We start from the raw sequence: 9,699 nt of genomic DNA on the forward strand, positions 1-9,699 counted from the left end.
TAGTAACTCAATTACCTGAATGTAAGAGTAATTAGTTACTTGGCAAAGTATTTGGTGATAATTACTTTTTTTTTTTTTTCTCCTCAAAAAAAAAAAAAAAACCTTTGGCCACACTATGTGAAGTTTTTTGTGAAGGTTTTTGGTACATTTGGCCCGAGCCCAATTCTTTACCCTAATTTACCCTTTAACCTGAATCAACTGTTAAAAGTTGTTAAAATTGCTCCCATTATTGCATTAGTTCCCTTCTCTCTACTTTCGACATATGAAAGTTTTAAAACTGTTTCATCATTTAAAGATAGATTCAAGTCAAGATTTTGCCGATTTAGAAGTATTGTAGATAAAAAGTTACTTAGGTTCGCTAGGAAGGTTCTCTACAACAGAGCCGTCCTAAAAAGTCTACTGCTTTAAGATGGCGGCTGTCTACTAACGCATTTAGTGCCATGTCTGTCATTTTGCATCTAGTTATATCTATATACAGTACATGTGATATCTACCATATCTACCATAACATGCAGGCATAGTTTGCAGGCTATCGGCTACAACATGTATTATTGGAGCTACCTAGCGTCGCGTTTGCTCGGCGTCACAACTTTCTTGCCTCCTCCCCACACCTGCTCTGCTCTGTCGTCTCAGTGAATCCGTCTCCCTCAGACTTTTTGACCAATATAGTAACGCATAGTAATGCATGCCTTTCCGTCCTCAGTAACGGTAACGGCGTTGCCAAGATGAGAAAAGTAATTAATTAGATTACCCACTACTGAAAAAAAATAACGCCGTTATTAACAACACTGGACGTCGGCAGGGTACAAATTTCAGCTGATTTAGCCCATTGAGGGGGACGATTCCGAACGAGGAAAATTGCGACAGAGAGCAGCAAAATGTCATCGTTTTAATCTGTCCGATATTTTTACAGCATATTCTTTTTATCTAAGTATTTTTGCCCAACTGCTAAATAAATTGTACGCTCATGACAAAAACCGTCTTGTGCTAAATGGAATACGAAATATTAAAAAGGCAATTATTCAGTACGACAGGGCAAAATTACTGCATAATGGTCAAAACTGTTGACTTCTTGCACCTCCCGAACGGTATTTTATGCCACAGGAGTTAGACTTTTGAGAGGGAGAGAAGGGGAAACGCCGAAAATGACAATCACACAAAACTACCCCATCTCATTTCACACACGGCGGCGGGGTGAATTGACTTCACCGATCGGCCAACCCACGGCCGCGGGCAGGCAGTGCTCATCGCCGGGGAGAGAAGGAGAAATGCAGAAAGAGTAAACAAAACGGGAGTAGTATTATAACCTACAAAATGTAAGCCACGTCCGTATTAAAACATTTACCAGGATCCCAGTTTTTGACATAGTATAAAGTAAAGCTGTCGATCGGCATGCCGATCGATCGGGTCCGATCACGTCATTTTCAAAGTATCGGAATCAGCACAAAAAATATCGGACATGCCTTTTAAAAAAAATTTTTTTTTTTTTTTAATTTAAACCATTTTCTAATTGTATTTAACGTTACAGACAAAATGTCTTGCCCTCATCCAGAGTAGTTTTGGCTTAAAGTAGGGCTATCAAATTTATTGCGTTAACGGCGGTAATTAATTTTTTGATTAATCATCTTAAATAATTAACTCATGCGCTGCACGACCCACTCACGCATTGTCGCGTTCAATCTATAAAGATGCTGATTTACCTATAGGTAGCGCTTAAAGGCAGCAGATAATGAGTAGAGAGAATTTTGACAGCCTTTGGAGCCATTTTTTGTATGGCTAAAGCCTTACAATACCTCTCTCAGCAATTAAAAATAACGTGGGAGGCAATGTGGGGAAGAAAGGTAGAAGTTGATCATTTTCTTAACACCCTGTGTGCTTTCCCAACTCAGAGAAGATATATCAACTGGTGCCCCTACGCACAGTCATGGTTGCACTTCCCATCATGCATTTGGGCAGAAGTTAAATGGCTGCAGTATCATTTACTGAAAGCTCAACAAATACACTAGATGGCAATATTTAGTCACAATATACAAAGTCACATTTATCCTTTAAGAATTACAAGTCTTTCTATCCGTGGATCCCTCTCACAGAAAGAATGTTAATAATGTAAATGCCATATTGAGGATTTATTGTCATAATAAACAAATACAGTACTTATGTACTGTATGTTGAATGTACATATTCGTCTGAGTTTTATTCATTTTTTTCTGAATGCATTGCCAAAATGCATATGATCGGGAAAAATTATCGGGAATGATTGGAATTGAATCGGGAGCAAAAAAAAAAAAAAAGCAATCTGATCGGGAAATATCGGGATCGGCAGATACTCAAACTAAAACGATCAGGATTTAATCGGGAGCAAAAAAACATGATCGGAACAACCCTAGTTATTTCTATAACACATACAAAAACTGATTTTCATTCCAAATTTGTGTCTTTTCAATGATTTGCAAAATAAAAGTTAACAAACACGGCAATAACCCCAACCTCCATCTCCTCATTTTTATTTTCCCTCATTTCCTCACATACTAAATGCCAAATCTCAATTTTAACAACTTAAGAACATAGAATGTATATTAAAATTGAATGTAAACATTTACTTTTGCTTTCTTTTTATTAGTAACATACATTCAGAAAAATAAGTACAAATGACTTATAGTATGCAGAGTGAAATGGAATATATTTTGCATGTCAGCCAATTGAAGGGATAAATGAGTCCAGGCGTTTTGCTTTGCTTCATGCATTCACACGTTGAGGAAACTCATCATCATCAGACTCCGATAACTGCAGCAGCTGGGAAACCTCCATGCCGTCCGTGAAATAAAATAAATAATAAATATCGGTTAGAAACGGATTACGCTACACAAGCACTTTATTATGCTTGTTGTTAAGACTTGTATATGTAAATTTGATGTTGGTAGATTGTTTTCTTCTTGGAGATGAAATGCATGTGTGGCAGTTTAGGTTTTTTTTTTTTTTTTTACATAGCGTTTTGACAGTTGCCGTCATATTTGCGGAATCAAAGCACAGTGTACCGGAACAGCAGTCCTGCCCTGAATCTTACACTGGAACTGCGTTCCGGCCCTGACTCTTATACCGGAACTGCGTTCCTGGCCGTTCTGGCCCACTTTCACTCCTGGTTAAATGAGTGCCCCATAAAAGGTTAATTTCATAATTGATTAGTCGATTCATCATGACAGTCCATTATATGCACGCTACAAACTCCGACTTTTGTGATGACGCTAAAGTTCAAACTGTTAAATCATGTAAAAGTGACGGCAGCAGAACTCCCTTCCTGCGCGCTTTGTTGCCCAAGAGGATGTAATCGGAACCGTCATGTTTCATTTAAGAGCCCGCGAACCCAATAACCTCAGCTGACTCTGGAACTCAGGAAAGCATAGGAAAGCACTCAAGTGAGTATATGTCCATCCATCACATCATCTATCCGTGCAGCCTACTACCAATGCATACACATGTATACTAGATGTATATCAATCTTGAGGATTCACAAACCCTTCAGTTGTTCTTCCTCCAACTATGTCCATTACCTCAGCTCTTGTTGATGGATGGTGGTGTGTGTGAGTGTGTGTGCGAGTGACACTCAATAAATGATGCCTTGCACACTCATCAGTCAATCAGCGGCCTGGGGGGATGTAACCTTGTCTAACCCGCCATGCAAGCAAAGATGGAGAAAGATACTCGAGGACATGCTGCGGCTTGGCAATAAGTCTGAAAGTAGAAAATGAAACACTTCAAATGTGTTAAAATCAAAGGGAATTTTTTTTTTTTTTTGCACTCGACAATGTGTCTTTCTTAGCTGCAGAGGGCGCCAGATAATAACGACGACCACTAAAGACAAATAAGAGCTGGTCCTCGACTGGACTGTGTTTTGCAATAGGGGTGTGACAAAATATCGAAATGGTCAATGTTGTGAATCTTACTTTAGAAAAGTAATTAATTACAGTTTCAAATTACTTCTCCAAAAAAGTAATTGCGTTAGTAACTTAGTTACCTGAATATAAGAGTAATTAGTTTCTTGGCAAAGTAACTGGTGATTTTCATGTTTTGTTTTGTTTTGTTTTGTTTTTCATCAAAAAAAAAAAAAAAAAAAAAAAAAAAAAAAAAAACATAGGTCACACTATGTGAATTTTGAAAGGTTTTTGGGACAATTGGCCCTAGCCCAATTTTACCTAATTTACCCTTTACCCTGAATCAACCGTTAAAAGTTGTTAAAATTGCTCCCATTATTGCATTAGTTCCCTTCCATGTGTAAGTTTTATAACTGTTTCATCATTTAAAGATAGATTCAAGTCAAGATTTTGCCGATTTAGGAGTATTTTAGATAAAAAGTTACTTAAGTTCGCTAGGAAGGTTCTCTACAACAGGGGTCCCTAACCTTTTTTGCACCACGGACCAGTGTGATTTGGGTCTTTTTTTCACGGATCGGTGTTCTGTCAAATTCTGCACCCTTATAAAATTTTGCTCCCAATGCTTTTGTGGCGGTGAAAAAAGCCCTCTTTTATATTCAGTTGGACTCTCGATGTTATCCAACGGTGCAAAAAAATGTTTACATCATAAACATACATGTGCAACACGAAAATGGCGTAAATTAATGCTTAACGACACGGCGAAGTCGTTAAGTGAGAGAGCTGCGTGCAGTTGTTGTGTGCAGCTAACATGGCAAACGTAAGTTAATATTCCTTTCTTTAAAGAAAGTTTGTAGTGTGTACTTTGGAATCGCTGCATTCGCGGTCATTTTTAACGTTACGCGCATGCCAAATTTGTCAGAAGACCGGCAATGTGTGGCAGAAATATACAGCAAATATAAAATAAAATGTGTTTTTAGCATCGTCGTGTTAAGTGCAGGGAAAATACAACTCACCCGCTAGTGGGAGGCCTGAGTTTGTTTCATTGAGACGAGATGGTCCCGAGATGGGAGAGTGAGAGAAGCCCGCTTCACAAAGATACGTTGTTGAAAATTGTCGCACAGTTTTCAGTGCTCTTCTAGCGATGTCAGGATATTCCAAAATGACTTTGATCCAGAACCTCGGTAGAGATGTTGTCTCAAATGTACATTTAAGGTCGCAGTCATTTGTGATCTCTACAAACTGATATTCCTGTTGCACAGACATGCTCGAATCACTCGGTTTATTCACATACGGGTCACGAATCTACTCCTTCGCAGTTCGTGGGTCTTTAATGATTGGGAAGTGGCATAGATTTTGTTTTCTTTCGAGGTTGTAGGCCCATCTTCTGCCTTGCAAGGTGCCCTTTTCCCCGTAAAAAATATGTCCAAAGACGTCTGTTTTTCAGTCATTCTAGTTTGGGGGCTAATTATTTCAGGGAACAAATGTGATGAGCGACGACCTACTGTACATCATACGTTATTATCGAGGCCAAGCGCACATAGATATACATAACAAGATGTACTGCTAACAGTCCAATCAATGCATTTCTATGTCCATCTCCTATCCTGTAGTTGTATATCTACGGTAGACAGGGATATTGGTGTGTTAAGCGACACAGGCCAAAGTCAGTCGGCCAGAATGCAATAAATTCTTTATTATTTCTGCGCGGCGCGGTTCCAAATGCGCCACCGACCGATACCGGTCCGCGGCCTAGTCGTTGGGGACCCCTGCTCTACGACACAGCCTTCCTAAGAAGTCTACTGCTTTAAGATGGCGACTGTTTACTAACGTATCTAGTTCCTACACTGTACATGTTGATAACGTGTCTGTCATTTCACATCTAGTTCTATATATATTTGATATCTACAATGTCTGCCATATCTACCATATCATGTGGGCGTAGTTTGTAGGCTATCGGCTACAGTCAGGTATTATCGGAGCCACCTAGCATCGCGTTTGCCTGGCCTCACAACCTTTTTGTCCGGTGAGTCCGTCTCCCTCAGACTTTTCTTGCGTCATTCAACCAATATAGTAACGCATAGTAACGCACGCCTCTCCATCCTCAGTAAAGGTAACGGCGTTGCCAAGATGAGAAAAGTAATTAATTAGATTACTCACTACTGACCAGAGGTTGCGCTAGACTTTTTCGTTGTCTGTCATTTTGACTGACAGGGTCATAAAAATCCGGTCATAATCTATTTTTACCGGTCACTTAAATTTTTAAAATGTTAATAATGACATATTCAATTGTATTTAGTTTTCATTCATCTTTAATTAATATTCTGTCCGAACAAGCTTAACAGAGAATCCACACCGCGCCATCACACATCAAGCAGCTGTGCGTCATTAGCGCCTAGCTTGCCTTAAACACGGATTTTTAGGAAGGGTCGGACTTGACAAGTCATAAAAAAAATTTTTTTTTAAAGGGTTTGAGGATAAGCCTGAAAATGATCGTTTTTCTCTCTGCTCCATTTAAGCAATATTTCAACATTGCTTACACGGCCGAGAGTCGGGGCAAACTGCTCGTATATGTGTGTGTGACATGCACGAACAGTGCGTGCATGCTATCGATCCATATACTTTGAATATGAACCTGTACAGGGATTATTTATGCCTGTTATTTGTGTCCTCTTTTTAATAAGCAAAATATGATATCCCTGGAATGACGGATGACAGCCAGCATGTGTGATTGTATGGTCATTTGTTTTGATGCTTCTGCGCATGGGGGTCGTCTTGCTCAGCGCATGTCGGACTGCGAATTAGTGCGCAGATATGACAAAAAATCGGATTCGTGCTTTAAGACCTGTAGTATGAACGTAGCCATAGGCTTGTTGCTGTTAAAAAGAGGACACAAATAACAGGAATATATAATCCCCGTTTAGGTTTATATTCAAAGTATATGGATCGATAGCATGCACGCACTGTTCGTGCATGTCACACACACATACGGGCAGTTTGCTCCGACTCTCGGCCGTGTAAGCAATGTTGAAATATTGCTTATATGGAGCAGAGAGAAAACCGATCATTCTCAGGCTTATCCTCAAACCTATTTTTATTTTTTTGACTGTTGTCAAGTCCGACCCTTCCTAAAAAGCCGTGTTCAAGGCAAGCTAGGCGCTAATAACGCACTGCTGCATCGGTACCGTAGCTACCGTACCGTCTCTCGCTTTTTGATGACGTAATTGCTGCATTAAATCCGATTTGCGGGACTGGACAGCACAGACCGCGGCGACAGTCTGGAAAAATGTGGCCCAGATCAGATTTAGACCACATACGAAAGTGACTCAGATCAGATTTGAAATGGTCCCGTTCTATGCGACTTGTCACGTTCAGACCGTCAAGTTAATGCCTCACTCGAGTCGGAAAAACACGAAAAAAATCGGATTCGTGCATTAAGACCTGTAGTATGAATGTAGCCTTAGTTCGGACGCTCAGTTGCCTTGACATTTTTCCAAGTAAGGCCAATGACGTCATGCATCAAGAGAGACAATAGCTAATTAATATGCTCACTCGCCAACCTGTGGTCTGGGGTGTGAATTGCAACATGTCAAAATGACGGATGGACTTCAGTTTATTCCGTCACCGTTTTAAAAAAACGGTCAACGACGGAAAATATTCAGTTAACACGACCCCTGGGGGAGCCTCCCCCATTGGCCAAAAAGTGTCATTGCATTTAACTGACCTCCCTATATAGACCCTACTCACGTGACGTCACAGCCACGCCCCGCGCCATGTTGTCCATCTACTCGTCATGTTAATGCATTAGCGCTTCGTAAATTCCTCCTATTATGACGTGTTTTTCTGCTCGTTAACATTAATAATCAAAATGGTGAAGTCGTGTGTGGCGGTCGGTTGCAAAAACAGAGAAGATAGACAGAGAGACTTGAAGTTTTACCGTATTCCGAGAGACCCGGACAGGAGAGCGAGACGGACTGCTGCAATTCGACGAGAAAACTGGGCTCCAAACGACTACCACAGATTATGTAGTAGTCATTTTATATCTGGTAAGATGCATTTAATATATATTTAGAGGGTTTTGGGCTGACAACCACAATTAAGATCATTGCTAGGCTAATCGCCGACAACATACACTCAGACGTTGTGAATGAACTACCTGAAAATATATAATTATAAGGGGATAATAAGACAGTTGTCATACCATTAATTTACAATTTCACTATTGAGGTCAAAAGCCAAAAAATAAATTCAACTAGGGACAATCTGGAGTAGTGCTATCGCACTTCATATTTATTACATATTATATATGTATGTAGTGAGAGTGCTATCGCTAAACCATATAAACATTAAAAGCCCTATCTCCATTGACAAATAACATGAAATACTTTAGACTTGACAGTGGATGTTAGCAAGAACAAAAGATTTTGAATTTAAAATTTCGTAACTCACCTTCCCGAGCACAAGATAGATTCCTGCCGAATTTTCGTGGACGAGGACCTGTTTCACCCAACCAGCAACGAAGTATTTATAAGCCTCCAAGCTCTTATAGTTTTTCAAACTTTCGTGAGAATAGGCTGATTTTGTGTGGACAAGATAGTTGTAAATATCAGGGTAGCAGATGTCAGGCAAAGACGAAGAAGACAGCGGGTCGAAAAACAACGATTTAGGCATCAAATATGGATCTGGCGAATGGATAAACTGAAGCTTTTCCACATAACGCCTTTTATGCAACGCATCCAATGAGTTTACAGCGTCACATAACACCGGGGCTTCCATGAATTGCTCTATAACTTGCACGACTAATTGAAAACAATGAGAATAGGTCTAAAAAATACGGACAATATGGCGGCCGGATACAGCGACACGTCATTTTGTGACGTAGATGAGTTGGGTCTATAGTATATAAAGGTTGTAAAGCAATAAAACTACAACAAAAATGAATGAAATGAACAAAAAAATATATTTTTATAATGGGTCAAAATTATATTTCGAACAGATCATGTGACTAGCACCTTAGACGGTCATTTGCTTTGCATATAATTTTTAAAAAAACACAGGGGAGGGCAATTTTATTTTTCAAATGATTTTTTTCTTTGATTGAAAATATTCTTTATTGATTTAAGCAACTGTTTTTGGGATTGAATGATTTTTACACAAATGTCCTAACCATAATATGGCCCAAACACGGATTGTTTCAGTCAAAGAAGACTTTTTGAATGAAAAGTTAAGTCTTCAAATGCAAATTTTTCAATCTCAAATATTTTGTCGCATTAAAAAACTTTCTCTGATTGAAGTCTTTCTTTTTTTGATTGAAGTGATCTTTCTTTTTGAAAATACTGTATATATTTTTTGAAGCAGCTTATTTTTTGATTGAATACTAAAGACAAAAATGTCCTTGCCAAAATGTGGCCCAAACACAAATCAACATCAATCAAAAAAGTTGCTTCAATCAAAAAAAAAATAATAATAATAATAACTGGACTCCATCAAAAAAAAAAAAAAAAAAAAATCAAAGAAAAATTGCTTTCACATGAATTTTTTTTTTTTTTTTAGTTTTTTGAGTTTAGAATTTATTTTTGCATTCAAACACATTTTTTTTTCTATTGAAGCGACTTTTTTTTGGTTGAAAATATATATATTGATTTATATTTTTAATTTTAATTTTATTTTAATATATTTTTTGATAAAAGCAACTTTTTTGGGGGGATTGAATAATAAAGACACAAATCTACCTCTAATTTTTGCCTGGGGTAACTACATTGGCACGACACCAGCGGGCGTACCATATTCAATGGATGACGATCTTGGCGAAAAGTATTGCCAAAGCAGCCTG

Source organism: Corythoichthys intestinalis, chromosome 16, assembly GCF_030265065.1.
Source record: "Corythoichthys intestinalis isolate RoL2023-P3 chromosome 16, ASM3026506v1, whole genome shotgun sequence".
NCBI lineage: Eukaryota > Metazoa > Chordata > Actinopteri > Syngnathiformes > Syngnathidae > Corythoichthys > Corythoichthys intestinalis.